The 18,974-nt window shown below is 36.0% G+C and overlaps 1 protein-coding gene across 1 annotated transcript in view; it reads right to left on the reverse strand.

Annotated features, from left to right (window-relative positions):
- LOC111153705 (coiled-coil serine rich protein 1) overlaps window positions 1–18,974 on the reverse strand; it is a 1,387,597-nt gene that overhangs the window by 310,889 nt on the left and 1,057,734 nt on the right. The window lies entirely within an intron of this gene.

Raw genomic sequence — 18,974 nt, forward strand, 5'->3', positions numbered from 1 at the left:
GATCATGACCTGAGCCAAAATCAAGAGTCCGAAGCTTTAATCGACTAAGCCCACCCAGGCACCCCAGGTATTAGATCCTTAGCTACCAGAAAGGGAAAACAGAAAAAAAAATTTTTTTGGATGAATACAAGAAGAAAATTACAGGGATTTGTGAACTACTTTATTTTCTCAACAACCCGGAAAAACTCAGAAATAAAAAACTGTATGCTAATAATGAATCACATCCTCAAGAGCCTCCAAGCAGTGCTATTGGATCTGAGTATTTGAGGATATAACCACAGTGAAAATGCACTGAAAAAATTAAACTGATGCCTTTCTTTCTTACCGACTTCTATCCTGCTATTTACCATAGTTACACACATGGTAATAAATTTACCATACATATTTAACAAATGTTTGCAATACAAATTTTGGTATCATTAATTTTAAAACACAACTAATTTTATGACAGACATTTAATTGAGGTATGTGAAATACGTAAGTTTTTTTTACGTAAACTTTGCTTTAAATTTTTTTTTTCATTTCTTAAATTGACCCACTTAAAAGTCATTCTTACACAATTTTCAATAATACATCTCCTGCTAGTACTTCAGTAAGAAACACGGGAGGTAAGTATGAACTTTCAAGGCACACCAAGAATATGAAATACACCCATAAGGAAAACATAAATTCCTCTGCATGCTTTAAATTATTTTAACTTATAATATGTAATCACAAACTCACTGTGTTTCCTAGGGATTCCCCAAGGCACAGCCAAAGGCAATCAGTTCCTCCCAGCTAGTCATAAATGTCCTATGTTTCTTTCATTCCTTAAATATTGCCCTAAGCCCTTTCCTTTATTATAAGCCTTTGAAATGGAGTGAACCATTTCCCAAAAGACACTTACCAAGAAGAAAGTTGACATTTGCAATAATAAGTGGCATGCACTGTGTGTGAATCTGAGGGCCTGAAAGACTTGACATACGTCCCTCTAATTATTTCAGTCTTCTTCTCTGGCATTGTGTTCATTTATTATCAATAGAAATTAAAACCTTTTAAATGCCAGTACTCTTCACACTACAGATGTAGGGAAGATAAGCCAATACCCAGGACAAGCTATTTAGGAAATTGTTTTTGTAGAGAGAGAAATAAGCATTCTCTTTAAACTAATTTTTTTCTTATTTGACACAGATGCGCTCATTATGATGAACTATATGCTTTTTATAGGAAAAAAAGGGACAGAGAAAAAGAAGATTGAAAACATAGGAAAAGCAGAGACATAAGAGATTAATTTAATCATTTTAAAACATATACAAATACTCATCAAAACCCTTGAGTGCTACTCCAATGGTGGCAGAATTCAGAATCCTTTGCTTAACCCTCAGGTTTGCTACAAGTTTGCATTCACTTAGTCCTTCAAATCTACCTATCACTTTCCCAAATAACATTCAGACTGGCTTACCTAAAAGAGAAAATAGAAAAACTAAGTAGATTGTGAGATGCAGAGAGGAAGGAGATCATTCTGCAAAGTTCACGTCTTAACTGGCACATCTGAACTACATCCAACTTTGTCCCTTGAAGATACAGTAATATTCCAGTTACCTGGAATCAGACATGCAAAGTATTCAGAAGCATGAGAGAAATGTGGACCTAAAAATACAATGGTGCCTCAGTAGCAAGGACAATATTGCATCACAGTCTATTCCACAGCCAAAGAATATAGCCTTCCTTAGGACACAACATAGAATAAAACACATTAAATCAATGCCTTCTCACTTGCAAAATCAGGACCAGTTGACCTGCAACCAGGGAAAGTCTATAAATCCAAGAATCATAAAACACATTTTATTTTTTATTTTTTTATGTTTCCTATTTTTTTATTTTTATTTTAATTAATTTTTATTTTATATTTAAAAAATTTTTTTATTTTCAGCATAACAGTATTCATTGTTTTTTACCACATCCAGTGCTCCATGCAGTCCGAGCCCTCTCTAATACCCACCACCTGGTTCCCCCAACCTCCCACCCCCCAACCTCTTCGAACCCTTCAGATTGTTTTTCAGAGTCCATAGTCTCTCATTGTTCACCTCCCCTTCCAATTTCCCCCCAAAACACATTTTAGCTTAACTGGAAACACATGAAAGTTCATGCATTTAGCCACATTTTCACGCAGGACCAAGGTCTGTCTTTGCGTGAGAGGATCTGCATGTTCCTCAGCTTTCTATCTCTTGCACAGTCACAGAGTAGTGCATCTTCCACAAATTCCACCTTAAATGAATATAAAGTAAGTTTAGAGATTAAACTTCCTTGCAAAGCAATCTGAATGTTGATTCTTTTGATGGATTTACTCTTTTATTCCAATTTTTTCAGTGTTTTCAAGGCATTCTAAAACCTTCAACTTAGTTTTGTTCATGCTTTTCACTTGCCTCTTTGATCTGTTTACCTAATACCTAACTAGTTCACCTAATAATAACAATATTTACGATAACAATTACAACCAAATTTAGTAGGTTTAGAGGCAAAGAACTCAAGGAAAAGTAGCAAGCAGGACAATGTGAAAGATGCCTATCACCATCAGCATCAAGGCTTTCTAGAGGGAATGCACATCTAAATTAATTCACTGAGTAGGTTGTGGTGTCCTCCTATGACCTGCATGATCTAATGAATGTTGAATTATGTTCATTAACCATTTTTAAAGATAGTGAAAAGTTTGACAGAAGAATGTACTATAAAAATTAATTTTCTGATACATACACAATAATCTTCATGTATCCTAAAAATTTCCCTAATTCACAGTACCTCAGATCCTTGTGCTGATAGATTAATGGGATTTTTTTATATATCAATATACAAGAGTTAATGATTATGCAAGGCAAAGTTAATTCAAAAAGTCTAATTTTCAGTTCAGTTATTTGCATATTCATAAAATATTCACTAGATTATAATTTATTTTTACTGAAAGAGATATAAATTAATCAAAATTCCAAAGATAAAGACCAATATTGGATTTTAGTATTTGATAGGTCAGGTTAGGCTATCATTTTTCTCACGAGGGAAAAGCTGGAAGTCAATGGCTATTGAAAATTTTACTGAGATCTCTAAGGAAATGTCAATAAGCTACAATTGATAGTTCTATCTTATGGTTAGTAAGATTGAAATCAAGAAATATCAGTTCACACACTTAAAGCTAATTTTTAAGTCTTTTTAGCCAAGCAATAGAAAGAATAATAAATAGAAAAAGAATATTAAAAATACACAGATTAGCCATATATGCATTCATTAAGTGTTATATTCCTTTTGTAATATTTTATTAAAATGTTTTCTGAATTGAGAATTAACCTTCCTATTCATGAGTTTTTACTCTCAGTAGCCACTTCTATGAACAGTGTGATTAAACGTTAAGAATTATTTCCAGTACTCTCCAAATCTAACAAGGGTAATATAAAACTTTAAAAGTTTACTATGTTTTATGAAATACAGGTCTCTCAACTGCAGTGTGAGAGTGTTTCATAGAGAAAATATTGAGGACTATGCTTTTTAAAACAAAAAACAAAGGAAACTTTAAGCATGAGAGAAGAGTGGGATAATTCTTTTCAGAAAATGTTCTATTTATTAAAGGATAAACTAGTTTAGAATGATTTTAGAAAATAGTAACACAAACCCATTTACTGTTGAGAAAATTTTTTATGCCCTTAAAATATTAGAAACTAGAAAGATTACAAACTACACAATGTTAACTACAATCATAACTCACTTGTTGTGGAAGTAACTTTTTCTATTATGTATTAAAACAATAAAGCTGTAGGAAACATTTAAACTCTCAAAAAAAAAAAAAGCACAAAGAGGGCAGCACTTTTTCCTTCCAGTTCTTTATTAATAAAATATAATTTGTGCTCTCCTGAGGAAGACATTCTAAAATGCAATATAAATGTGCTTTAGGAAAATTACCATATACTCACTTGCTCACCCATCATTAGTTTTTCATCCTGGTGGTTTTTTAAAAGCCAATAGGAAGCATAATTATGGTTTTGGTATATGGTAGTATAATTATTTCCCTGTTTCCTTCATTTGTCCACATTTTCAAAAGTAAAAATATAGCCTATACTGGAAATAACTAATATTGTTGTGAAATGGATCCTGTTGGACGAGATCTCCACTGGTCCTTTCATTTTGACAAACAGCACAGACTTTTTAAAAAATATATCATCGTGCTCTATTTTTTATATATTAAAGTTAAAAAAAAAGGAGCTTTTAAGAAACTTCTAGAATGGAACCAGGAGAATTTTTCCACTAATACTTATTTTTAAAAAGGTTTTCCAATTTTAATGCTCATTATCATTTTTCTATCCAACTTTGCTTTTCAGACTAAACTACTTCAAGTTTTCTATTCTCTTCTTAGAGATATTAGTCTTTCAAATCTTCTAATGTCTAATATTTAGTACCATTTTGACATATATCAAATGACATCATGGCTTATAAAGTAGAAAAGTAGAAGCAAAGTTAGGTAGCTAAGGGACTCTGTCAGAGATGTGCACTAGGATAACAGCTAGGGCAATGTAGGTCAGTTATTTCACAGAGCTCAATGCCCTCTGAAATAGTGTGCAGTCTGGGTGCTTATTTTGTAATACAACTTTCAAGTGATATGTATCTAGGAAAATCAGTAATTTTAGATCTTAGGCAGATAAAATATATAAACTTGAATTTTAAAATATGCAATAGGCTATAAAAATCTAAGTGCAGAATGTCATAATTAAAATTAACCTCCTCTGACCTATTGCAAGGAGAAAATGTAAACAATTTATTTATTTATTTGAGAGAGAGAGAACTAGTGGGGAGGGGGCAGAGGCGGAGGGGGAGGGAAAAGCAGACTCCTCTTTGAGTGGGGAGCCCGAGCAGGGGCTTGATTCTAGGACCCTGAGATCATGACCTGAACTGAAGGCAGACACTTTACAGACTGGCCCACCCAGGTGTCCCTACATTACTTCCAATTAAGAGATGATAATGCCAAGGTCCAGAGTGCTTAAATGACTTGGAATAGGTACAGCTGTTAATCACTGCTAGAGAGGATGAGCTTGAAGGTAAAGGGATCCGACCACACTAAGCTGAGCTAAAATGAGAAATTGTTTCCATTTGTTTTTTTCAGGTAATAAGTATCTCAAGCTTGAGTCACAGGGATTGAAATGTAGTATCATACTGTTACATCATGATGAGTTAGATTAGAAATATCTTTAAAGTTTTCTCTTATAGTTTTGTCCTATGTAGGCATATTAAGAACACCATAAATATGACTAGAAAATCATAAAAGATCAGTGAAGAGGTTTGTAATTTAAAACAAAAATTTAAATTTAGTTGGAATTTGGAGAGAATGAAATAAAAATCTATTTTTTGGTTACACAAATCAGATCAATCTATATTTACAATGAAGAAAGTTATAAAAGATAGAATTCCTTCTATACTTTGGTCGGACCACCTTCACATACTCATTCTTCAGCATATATTCATTGAGGACCTACAACATGCAGATATTGTTCTATATTTCAGTAATATGTTCAAGTATGGGTATCTCACTTAAAAAGAAAACATTAAATTACTCTACCTTCAATGCCTACCAAGTGCCAGAAATGTTCATGTCTAATACAAATTATTATTTTAATAATAGTTAACACAAATCCAGTCCTTATTTTGTCTTAAACACATTAAGAGAATTAGTTATTTAAAACTTACAACAACCTTACTAGGTGATATTTTTATCCCCATTTTTCATGAAGGAAAGTGAGATTCGGATTACATAATTTTCTGAGGTTTTCAGAGCCAGCAAACACTAAGCTAAGATTTGAGCCTAAATAGCTCCACATCAGAGCCCAAGCTCTTACCCACTATATTTACCAGTTTTGATCACTTATAAGCACTTCTTATACATCATTTATTTTAATCCTCAGAGATCTTCACAATTCTCACAATAATTCTCTCAAACAAGTATTATCTTCAATTTACAAATCAGGAAAGTAGAGTTTGTGGAAGAGGTTAAATGACATACTTAAAGTCATACATGTCTGCCCTCCTCTCATATCTACTAAGCAGAGTCATCTTCAAGCACTTTAGTACTATATTAGTCAGGCTGGTGATGCATATCTTTGGAACAGCAGCAAAATAAAAATAGAAAGAAATTAACATATGTATTTAATAGTTTGTATACCTCTTGTTTAATAATTTAAAAAATTTACAGAGCTACCAATGGACAGAAAAAACAAAAAAAACCTTGAAATGAATTGGGTTCCTTTGTTCTTATGCTCTGAGTTAGTGTTAGTTTCATTTGAATTATTTATGTGGGGAGTGAAGTGGGCCATAATAAGACACTACAATTTTCGGTGCTCAGAACTTCTAATAGTTTTACTCCTACTCTACATAACTCATTTTATATTCATAAAAGTTGCATGAAGTGGCATTATTTGTGACAGAAGGGAAGCTGAAAAAAACTCAGTAACTTGTTCAAGTTTACAAGATTAATTAGTAGCAGATATGGAATATAAACTAAAAGTATTGTGACTCCAGAACCCAAGTTCTTTCACAGATGACATACTGACAACTAGTTTATCCTAGAGAATAAATCAGAAGATTGGAAATCACATCATAAGACAAGCAATTAAAAGAAATAAAAAGGTTATCATGGAAAAGAGAAAACTTAGGGGACTATAAACAGATAAAAAATTGTATTATCCCAATGAGGCAGGACTAGCAACAAAAGATGGGTGAAGTTTGAATTAACCTAAGAATTTTATTGACAGTCTAAACTATTAACAAAAATGTTTGGATAGAGACTGGATGTTGATGTGATGTAAAGACTATGTAAGCAGTAACGCTAGAAACTGAGCTATCCAGAATACCAGCTGTCAAGTCTGTCTATAATCGGAATCATCTGGAAAACTACAAAGTATAGTATGTACGCCTCAGTACCATCTCCAGTGATGGTGATTTAAATGGTACAGGACATGAACACAGGCATTGGGATCTTTTAAAACTTCCCAGGTAATTGGTTCTAACATTTAGCAAAACTTGTAGGGTATCACTTGAGAGTCTTTTGGACAATGCCATAAAATGACTCAAAGCATGAACCATTCAGTAGGACCACGAATAACAACAGTTTTAAACGCTGGTTTTTAACAAGGGACCCATTTCCACAGTATAAAAGTTTTGGACACATGTTTGAAGTCACACAGTGGAGTCTTATCTCCAAGACTTGCTTGTTTCATCTACGCAGTGAGATACTCACAGCTATCCCCTTATGGAATGGTTGAGAGGCTTAATGTAAGATCTATCACAAAATCTATGCAATTAGTAGTTATTAGTTGTACGATTAATTCCAGCAAGGTAGGAAGAACTCTATTTTTCTTTCCCCAGCTCATGCATGGGGGTATTTGTGTGTACTGGGGGAGGCATGGTGATTAATACAGGGAATAGTGTGTTAGGCTGTTGGATAATTATTAACGTCCTCTCCTCCAAGGTTTTCTACTGCATATTTTTCAAACTCTTCAAGCTTACTTGGTGTCCTGTTACTTTTAAGGTGAATGTAAGCTCGCCAAGGTGCTAAAAAGTAGCAGTATATAGGATGTGAGGACATAAGCAATCAGTTATACATCTTCAGCAACTCTAGACTTTAATTTTGCTATAAACTGAATTAATTTTGAAGTTTGTGCCCATGTGAATCTGACAAATTGTACACATGAAAATATAAACATATTTAATGCTCAACTACCCTTGCTCTTTGTTTTTAATCTTGCAACTTCTTCCTTTCCCAAGTGTTTCTAAGTTGAACACACTCTTTTGTAATACCAAGGTCCTGATCATGTTTGTATGAGCTCATATTCTTTCATGAATATCACAGCCTCTTTGAGGACTACAAGGAAAAGAAATGTCTGAAAACTTACATAAATGCTTTGAGAACAGGCATCCCATTTCATTCCAATACAAAGGATTTAATACAAAATCTTTTTGTTTTTAAAGAAAGGAACAGGTCAATGGATTCACCAAGTCCCTTGAATATGTATCTTTAAGATAACATTAATATTTTATCTTCCATCATGATGCTTTTGAATACTGCTTCTACCTAGACTATTTTAAATCTTACTGTTTTTTTTTTCCAATTAGCTTCATTTTAATTGTTAAAATTTCTTTTAAAAAGGTTTTTCTTTACTATCCCAAACCTCCTTCTCACTTACAATGTACCGTTGTTTTGTAGCAACCTTAATTTATATTCCTTTGCATCCTATCTTGACATTTTAAATCGTGTTGTGTAGTTGCTTTCAGGTTCCTGCTTTATAGACAAGAAACGTAATATTGCAATTAAGGACACATGGGCTCTTATCCTGGCTCTACCTCTCAAAACATTGGCAATTCTAGACAACTTAACCTCTCTCTGCCTCATTTTCTCACCTGTAAATTGATAAAATGAATTATATTTGTAAAGCACATAGAGTATTGTCTGGTTTTAGTAAGAACTATATAAATAAGCACCATGAATTTGTTTTTGTTTTTGCATATTAGCACAGGGCTTGACATACACTAAGTGGTCAATGAATAAATTTGACGTCACTTATACCTATAACAAATTATTTGTGTCCTATGAAATAATCTTGAGCTTCAACAACTTTACCTTAAACACAAGAACTATAATACCTATTTTGCATCATAGGATTGCTATGACAATTAGTCAAATGTTGTTATATAAGAAACTAATTTAAAAACCAAAGTGCTAGATGCCTGGGTGGCTCAGTTGGTTAAGCAACTGCTTTTGGCTCAGGTCATGATCCCGGAGTCCTGGGATCAAGTCCTGCATCGGGCTCCCAGCTCTATGTGGAGTTTGCTTCTCCCTCTGACCTTCTCCCCTCTCATGATCTCTCTCTCTCTCTCTCTTAAATAAATAAATAAAATCTTTATTAAAAAAAAAAGCTAAAGTGCTTTACAAATGCAAGTTATTAAATATTAATATTAGCTCAACTTGTCTATAATGTATTTTCATGTGCCAAGCGGAAGGGAGTTGGCTTAATCCAGGAAGCACAGCATGGGGAAAGAGTTGGTTGAGATCCTCTCCCAGGGAGATGATATCTTGTCCCAAGGGTAGAGCCAGGAAATATTGCTGACAGAACTGTTTTAAATTATGATTTATGTCAGTTTATTACACACAAAATATTAGCTATCTAAATGTTTAAAAAGGAATATCTTAAGTAGTCTCTAGTGTATTACAATTTTATGTATGGTATCCCTTTGCCTTTCCCGCACATTCTGAGAAAAGTGTATTTCTACTCAGCTGACTCAAAATGGTCACAAATTTTGAATTACTGACATCTATAGTAGTAAAATTAATTTTTAAAAAAGCATAGAATTTATCCAGTGTAAAATAGGGTAATAATACACATTTATGTAGTTTAAAATAGTAGGCATCGTGTCTCACTTCCGACTGATAATCTTACCTATTTCTTTCAGAAAATAATGCCCTACTAAAGCAAGATCATTAATCATGAACAGCCACCAGTTAAATGCAGAAATATTAAAATAAATATTTTCTTTCCAGAAATTTTTCTTAAAGTTATAGCTCAATAAGGAAGACATATTTCCATCTTAAAGTTAGCACTAAATATTTTACTTGTGGTCTCTTGGCACATTAGCAGCTCATATAGAAGAAACATTTGCATTTTTCAGAGTGAGCATTTAACACAAAGATGAACCATTCTGTTCAGAATAAGTTGAATGTTTTCTTCATGAATTTCCAAACTTAAATCTAAGTACACTGTGAGGTTACAGCACACAAAAAAAGGTTATTTTTATTAAGTGCTTTTTTTTTTAAATTTTAATTTATTGTGGTAAAAACACTATGATATATACTTCTTTAAAAAAAAATTTTAAGTGTACTATATGCTATTGTTTACCACAGGTACAATGTTTTAGAGCAGATCTCTAGAGGCTTTTTTAATTCTTTATATTTTTTGGAAAAACTTGGTTTGTTTTATTTTGAAGAGGCCAGTTAGCCTCTTTGGAGTAAATACGCTTGGCCACTTGATTTCCATTAGAATATGGTTCAAGAGGTGCAGAAATGTGTGCATGTGTCCATGTGTGCGTGTGCACGCATGAGTGTATTCAAACTTACCAACTCTACATAATTCAAACAGAATAGGCAAGTGGAGCCATATATATTAAAAAAGCACTTTTCATGTCAAGCTCAGTTTAATGTTAAAAAACTTAGGTGTAGGGGGAGGAGTCAAGATGGCGGAGAAGTAGCAGGCTGAGACTACTTCAGGTAGCGGGAGATCAGCTAGATAGCTTATCTAAAGATTGCAAACACCTACAAATCCAATGGGAGATCGAAGAGAAGAAGAACAGCAACTCTAGAAACAGAAAATCAACCACTTTCTGAAAGGTAGGACTGGTGGAGAAGTGAATCCAAAGCGAAGGGAAGATAGACCGCGGGGGGAGGGGCCGGCTCCCGGCAAGCGGCGGAGCAACGGAGCACAAAATCGGGACTTTTAAAAGTCTGTTCCACTGAGGGACATCGCTCCAGAGGCTTAACTGGGGTGAAGCCCAAGCAGGGTCAACGTGGCCTCAGGTCCCGCAGGGTCACAGAAGGATCGGGGGTGTCTGAGTGTCGCAGAGCTTGCAGGTATTAGAACAGGGAAGCCGGCTACAGAGACAGAGCTGAGGAGTAAGCTCTAAGCTCAGGGTTACCTTGAACTGGTCGCAGGCTCGGTCAGCTCGGAGCGCGGCCGGAGGCAGGGTGATGGGAGTAAATCGGCGCTGTTCTCTGAGGGTGCACTGAGGAGTGGGGCCCCGGGCTCTCGGCTCCTCCGGGCCAGAGACCAGGAGGCCGCCATCTTTATTCCCGCCCTCCAGAACTCTACGGAAAGCGCTCAGGGAACAAAAGCTCCCGAAAGCAAACCCGAGCGGATTACTCAGCCCGGCCCCTGGTAAGGGCGGTGCAACTCCGCCCGGGGCAAAGACACTTGAGAATCACTACAACAGGCCCCTCCCCCAGAAGATCAACAAGAAGCCCAGCCAGGACCAAGTTCACCTACCAAGGAGTGCAGTTTCAATACCAAGGAGAGCAGCGGAATTCCAAAGGAAGAGAAGGCAAAGCACGGAACTCATGGCTTTCTCCCCATGATTCTTTAGCCTTGAAGTTAATTTAATTTTTTTTCTTATTCAATTTATTTTTCTTCTTCTGCTAAATTTTAACTTTTACCCTTTCCTTTTTTAACGATTTTTAACTAGTTTATCTAATATATATATATTTTTTTCCTTTTTATATTTTTTCTTTATTGGTTTTCTTTTTTTAATTTTTTCTTTTTTTTTTTTTTCTTTCTGAACCTCTTTTTTTCCCCTTTCTCCCCCCTCACGATTTGGGATCTCTTCTGATTTGGCTAAAGCATATTTTCCTGGGGTTGTTGCCACCCTTTTAGTATTTCACTTGCTCCTTCATATACTCTTATCTGAACAAAATGACAAGGTGGAAAAATTCACCACAAAAAAATAGAACAAGAGGTAGTACCAAAGGCTAGGGACCTAATCAATACAGACATTGGTAATATGTCAGATCTAGAGTTCAGAATGACGATTCTCAAGGTTCTAGCCGGGCTCGAAAAAGGCATGGAAGATATTAGAGAAACCCTCTCGGGAGATATAAAAGCCCTTTCTGGAGAAATAAAAGAACTAAAATCTAACCAAGTTGAAATCAAAAAAGCTATTAATGAGGTGCAATAAAAAATGGAGGCTCTCACTGCTAGGATAAATGAGGCAGAAGAAAGAATTAGTGATATAGAAGACCAAATGACAGAGAATAAAGAAGCTGAGCAAAAGAGGGACAAACAGCTACTGGACCATGAGGGGAGAATTCGAGAGATAAGTGACACCATAAGACGAAACAACATTAGAATAATTGGGATTCCAGAAGAAGAGGAAACAGAGAGGGGAGCAGAAGGTATATTGGAGAGAATTATTGGAGAGAATTTCCCCAATATGGCAAAGGGAACAAGCATCAAAATCCAGGAGGTTCAGAGAACCCCCCTCAAAATCAATAAGAATAGGTCCACACCCCGTCACCTAATAGTCAAATTTACAAGTCTTAGTGACAAAGAGAAGATCCTGAAAGCAGCCCGGGAAAAGAAGTCTGTAACATACAATGGTAAAAATATTAGATTGGCAGCAGACTTATCCACAGAGACCTGGCAGGCCAGAAAGAGCTGGCATGATATATTCAGAGCACTACACGAGAAAAACATGCAGCCAAGAATACTATATCCAGCTAGGCTATCATTGAAAATAGAAGGAGAGATTAAAAGCTTCCAGGACAAACAAAAACTGAAAGAATTTGCAAATACCAAACCAGCTCTACAGGAAATATTGAAAGGGGTCCTCTAAGCAAAGAGAGACCCTAAGAGTAGTAGATCAGAAAGAAACAGAGACAATATACAATAACAGTCACCTTAACAGGCAATACAATGGCACTAAATTCATATCTCTCAATAGTTACCCTGAATGTGAATGGGCTAAATGCCCCAATCAAAAGACACAGGGTATCAGAATGGATAAAAAAACAAAACCCATCTATATGTTGCCTACAAGAAACTCATCTTAAACCTGAAGATACCTCCAGATTTAAAGTGAGGGGGTGGAAAACAATTTACCATGCTAATGGACATCAGAAAAAAGCAGGAGTGGCAATCCTTATATCAGATCAATTAGATTTTAAGCCAAGGACTATAATAAGAGATGAGGAAGGACACTATCTCATACTCAAAGGAACTGTCCAACAAGAAGATCTAACAATTTTAAATATCTATGCCCCTAACGTGGGAGCAGCCAACTATATAAACCAATTAATAACAAAATCAAAGAAATACATCGACAATAATATAATAATCGTAGGGGATTTTAACACTCCCCTCACTGAAATGGACAGATCATCCAAGCAAAAGATCAACAAGGAAATCAAGGCCTTAAACGACACACTGGACCAGATGGACATCACAGATATATTCAGAACATTTCATCCCAAAGCAACAGAATACACATTCTGCTCTAGTGCACATGGAACATTCTCTGGAATAGATCACATCCTCGGTCCTAAATCAGGTCTCAACCGTTATCAAAAGATTGGAATCATTCCCTGCATATTATCAGACCACAATGCTCTGAAGCTAGAACTCAATCACAAGAGGAAATTTGGAAAGAACCCAAATACATGGAGACTAAACAGCATCCTTCTAAAGAATGAATGGGTCAACCAGGAAATTAAAGAAGAGTTGAAAAAATTCATGGAAACAAATGATAATGAAAACACAACGGTTCAGAATCTGTGGGACACAACAAAGGCAGTCCTGAGAGGAAAATATATAGCGGTACAAGCCTTTCTCAAGAAACAAGAAAGGTCTCAGGTACACAACCTAACCCTACACCTAAAAGAGCTAGAGAAAGAACAAGAAAGAAACCCTAAACCCAGCAGGAGAAGAGAAATCATAAAGATCAGAGCAGAAATCAATGAAATAGAAACCAAAAAAACAATAGAACAAATCAATGAAACTAGGAGCTGGTTCTTTGAAAGAATTAATAAGATCGATAAACCCCTGGCCAGACTTATCAAAAAGAAAAGAGAAAGGACCCAAATAAATAAAATCATGAATGAAAGAGGAGAGATCACAACGAACACCAAAGAAATACAGACAATTATAAGAACATACTATGATCAACTCTACGCCAACAAATTTGACAATCTGGAAGAAATGGATGCATTCCTAGAGACATATAAACTACCACAACTGAAACAGGAAGAAATAGAAAGCCTGAACAGACCCATAACCAGTAAGGAGATTGAAACAGTCATCAAAAATCTCCAAACAAACAAAAGCCCAGGGCCAGATGGCTTCCCGGAGGAATTCTACCAAACATTTAAAGAAGAACTAATTCCTATTCTCCTGAAACTGTTCCAAAAAATAGAAATGGAAGGAAAACTTCCAAACTCATTTTATGAGGCCAGCATCACCTTGATCCCAAAACCAGACAAGGATCCCATCAAAAAAGAGAACTACAGACCAATATCCTTGATGAACACAGATGCAAAAATTCTCGCCAAAATACTAGCCAATAGGATTCAACAGTACATTAAAAGGATTATTCACCACGACCAAGTGGGATTTATTCCAGGGCTGCAAGGTTGGTTCAACATCCGCAAATCAATCAATGTGATACAACACATTAATAAAAGAAAGAACAAGAACCATATGATACTCTCCATAGATGCTGAAAAAGCATTTGACAAAGTACAGCATCCCTTCCTGATCAAAACTCTTCAAAGTGTAGGGATAGAGGGCACATACCTCAATATTATCAAAGCCATCTATGAAAAACCCACCGCAAATATCATTCTCAATGGAGAAAAACTGAAAGCTTTTCCGCTAAGGTCAGGAACACGGCTGGGATGTCCGTTATCACCACTGCTATTCAACAAAGTACTAGAAGTCCTAGCCTCAGCAATCAGACAACAAAAGGAAATTAAAGGCATCCAAATTGGCAAAGAAGAAGTCAAACTATCACTCTTTGCAGATGATATGATACTATATGTGGAAAACCCAAAAGACTCCACTCCAAAACTGCTAGAACTTGTACAGGAATTCAGTAAAGTGTCAGGATATAAAATCAATGCACAGAAATCAGTTGCATTTCTCTACACCAACAACAAGACAGAAGAAAGAGAAATTAAGGAGTCCATCCCATTTACAATTGCACCCAAAACTATAAGATACCTAGGAATAAACCTAACCAGAGAGACTAAGAATCTATACACAGAAAACTATAAAGTACTCATGAAAGAAATTGAGGAAGACACAAAGAAATGGAAAAATGTTCCATGCTCCTGGATTGGAAGAATAAATATTGTGAAAATGTCTATGCTACCTAAAGCAATCTACACATTTAATGCAATTCCTATCAAAGTACCATCCATTCTTTTCAAAGAAATGGAACAAATAATCCTCTAAAATTTATATGGAACCAGAAAAGACCTCGAATAGCCAAAGGAATATTGAAAAAGAAAGCCAAAGTTGGTGGCATCACAATTCTGGACTTCAAGCTCTATTACAAAGCTGTCATCATCAAGACAGCATGGTACTGGCACAAAAACAGACACATAGATCAATGGAACAGAATAGAGAGCCCAGAAATAGACCCTCAACTCTATGGTCAACTAATCTTCGACAAAGCAGGAAAGAATGTCCAATGGAAAAAAGACAGCCTCTCAACAAATGGTGTTGGGAAAATTGGACAGCCACATGCAGAAAAATGAAATTGGATCATTTCCTTACACCACACACGAAAATAGACTCAAAATGGATGAAGGATCTCAATGTGAGAAAGGAATCCATCAAAATCCTTGAGGAGAACAAAGGCAGCAACCTCTTCGACCTCAGCCGCAGCAACATCTTCCTAGGAACATCGCCAAAGGCAAGGGAAGCAAGGGCAAAAATGAACTACTGGGATTTTATCAAGATCAAAAGCTTTTGCACAGCAAAGGAAACAGTTAACAAACCCAAAAGACAACTGACAGAATGGGAGAAGATATTTGCAAATGACATATCGGATAAAGGGCTAGTGTCCAAAATCTATAAAGAACTTAGCAAACTCAACACCCAAAGAACAAATAATCCAATCAAGAAATGGGCAGAGGACATGAACAGACATTTCTGCAAAGAAGACATCCAGATGGCCAACAGACACATGAAAAAGTGCTCCACATCACTCAGCATCAGGGAAATAACAAATCAAAACCACAATGAGATACCACCTCACACCAGTCAGAATGGCTAAAATTAACAAGTCAGGAAATGACAGATGCTGGCGAGGATGCGGAGAAAGGGGAACCCTCCTACACTGTTGGTGGGAATGCAAGCTGGTGCAACCACTCTGGAAAACAGCATGGAGGTTCCTCAAAATGTTGAAAATAGGGGGCGCCTGGGTGGCTCAGTTGGTTGAGTGACTGACTTTGGCTCAGGTCATGATCCCGGACTTCCAGGATCTAGTCCCGCATGGGGCTCCCAGCTCCTTGGGGAGTCTGCTTCTCCCTCTGACCTTCTCCTCTCTCATGCTCTCTCTCACTCATTCTCTCTAAAATAAATAAAATCTTAAAAAAAAAATTAAAAAAAAAAAATGTTGAAAATAGAACTACCCTATGACCCAGCAATTGCACTGCTGGGTGTTGACCCTAAAGATACAAACGTAGTGATCCAAAGGGGCACGTGCACCCGAATGTTTATAGCAGCAATGTCTACAATAGCCAAACTATGGAAAGAACCTAGATGGCCATCAACAGACGAATGGATAAAGAAGATGTGGTATATATACACAATGGAATACTATGCAGCCATCAGAAGAAATGAAATCTTGCCATTTGCGACGACGTGGATGGAACTAGAGGGTATCATGCTTAGCGAAATAAGTCAATCGGAGAAAGACAACTATCATATGATCTCCCTGATATGAGGGAGAGGAGATGCAACATGGGGGGTTAAGGGGGTAGGAGAAGAGTAAATGAAACAAGATGGGATTGGGAGGGAGACAAACCATAAGTGACTCTTAATCTCACAAAACAAACTGAGGGTTAATGGGGGGAGGGGAGTTGGGGGGGTGGGATTATGGACATTAGGGAGGGTGTGTGCTATGGTGAGTGCTGTGAAGTGTGTAAACCTGGCGATTCACAGACCTGTACCCCTGGGGATAAAAATATATTATATGTTTATAAAAAATAAAATTAAAAAAAAAAAGTCAAAAAAAAAAAAACTTAGGTGTAATTACTGCATGAGGTTTGGGTTTTTTTTGGTTTTGTTTTGTTTTCTGTTTTTTGTTTCTTTTTTAATGAAACAAATATTTGGGTTTTCTTCTATTAATTCTACTGCAACAGTGGGCTTACTTTGAGACATGTCAAAATTTATTAGAATAAAATAAAAGCTAATAAGATGTTGTTTACTCTAACAGAATATTCCTAAGGATATACCAATACTTCCCTCTATTGTATGTTTTTAGCAATAATGTTTTTCATTACGTTATCCATAACAAATGGTGTTAGTATTTGGGGCTACAGTGACACTTTTACCTGCATAAGAACTTAGAGTAAAATAAGTTTTCTCTCTTAAGATGTACAGATACCTTGAAACATTGAAAAGTCTCCATAAAGTCTCCATAAAGAAAAAATATTTCTAGGCTTTTAGGAATATAACATGATTGACTTACTAAAAGCTGTGTCACCTAGAAAAGAGGGTTTTTTTGGCCAAGAAGCATAGCACAGGGGTGAATATGAAATTCTCATAGGGAAAGATGTTTGGTTCCAAGAATTCTGCCTGGCAGGCTTATTCTTTAACATAATACCACTTAACATCAAAATCAAACAACTGATTCCTTCTTTAATTCACATTCCGACTAAGCCATTTTGATCATAATTTGGCTTCCTTTGTGCTACCCACAAGATTGGATAATTTATCTGCTTCTCCAGTATAGTTAGCATTCTTAGTGCATGTGGATAAATTAGAATTTTGAGTTTATACATCAATCTCATGAGCTCAGTTTTTGTGAATCTGTCTTCTTATGAGTGATGTATCTGCTCTGGAAGTGCTAAAAATAGTTTATCATTCTGCTGGCTGATGTTTAGACACTTGATCTTCTGAAAAATCACCATCAACTGTGACATTCCCCCAATAATGATGATAAAGTTAGCAGACACGTAGGTATGTCAAGTGACACACTGTTGTAAGTTCTTTAGATATACAAATACATTCTATTTCATTAAAAAAAAAATCTTTGGGTTAAATATTTTTGTTACAGTCCTTTTTTTATATATGAAAAACTGAATCAGAAAAGTAAACAGTAGAGGAAGGCATCAAACTCAGATGTCTGGTTCCAGAAACTGTGCCAGAGTACTTCTAGAATATTTATTAATATGAATATTAACATTCTAGAAGCCTTGTTAATATCAACATTGGTATCACTGCTTAATTTATCTTTCTGCCTTAAGATTTTTTTAAAAATTCCATAAAGTTCAATGCAGTCTTTTATTGATTTTAAGATTTTAATTATTTATTTGAGAGAGCACAGATTGGGAGGAGAGGGAAAAGCAGGCCCCCCCCACTGAGCAGGGAGCCCAAGCAGCAGCTGGATCCCAGGACCCTGAGATCATGACCTGAGCCCAATGCTGATGCTTAACCAGATGAACCACACAGGTACCCCTTCCTGCCTTGTTTTGTTTAGATTTTTATTTATTTATTTGAGAGAGAAAGAGACAGCATGTGCACCCACCAGCAGCAGGTTGGGGCAGAGGGAGAGGAGAAAGAGAATCTCAAGCAGACTCTGTGCTGAGACTCCCATGTGGGGCTCAAGATCATCACCTGAGCTGAAATCAAGAGATGGACATAACCGACTAAGCCACCCAGGCATCCCTTGATTCAATTTTATAATGAGGTAAGTAGAAATTAAAATCTTATTTTTGTAATTAGTAATTACGAAATTACTAAGTAATTTTGTAATTACTTAGTAATGTATATTGGTTTTAAAGATCCTATAATATGCTACTTCCATTCAAATATTGGAATATTGGAATTATTCTAGAATAGAAATACATTTAAAAATATTTTGGGAGGGCACCTGGGTGGCTCAGTTGGTTGGGCCACAGCCTTCGGCTTGGGTCATGATCCTGGAGTCCCGGGATTGAGTCCTGTGTTGGGCTCCCAGCTCTGCGGGGAGTCTGCTTCCCTCTCATGCTCTCTCTCACTCTCTCTCTCAAATAAATAAATAAAATCTTAAAAAAATATATTTTGGGAATGATTGACCTAAAACATCTTAAAGGCAATGCAGAAAATTCAAGAAAGGAAACTATGGTATTTTTACAAGAGTTTTTAAAATAAAGTCCTCATCCACTCTTCTATGCACTTCTACAGCACTTTCTATAGGAAAGTTGGACTTTATGAAAC

The sequence above is a fragment of the Enhydra lutris genome, unplaced genomic scaffold (genome assembly GCF_002288905.1).
Source record: "Enhydra lutris kenyoni isolate GAN:26980312 unplaced genomic scaffold, ASM228890v2 scaffoldscaffold3, whole genome shotgun sequence".
Taxonomy (NCBI): domain Eukaryota; kingdom Metazoa; phylum Chordata; class Mammalia; order Carnivora; family Mustelidae; genus Enhydra; species Enhydra lutris.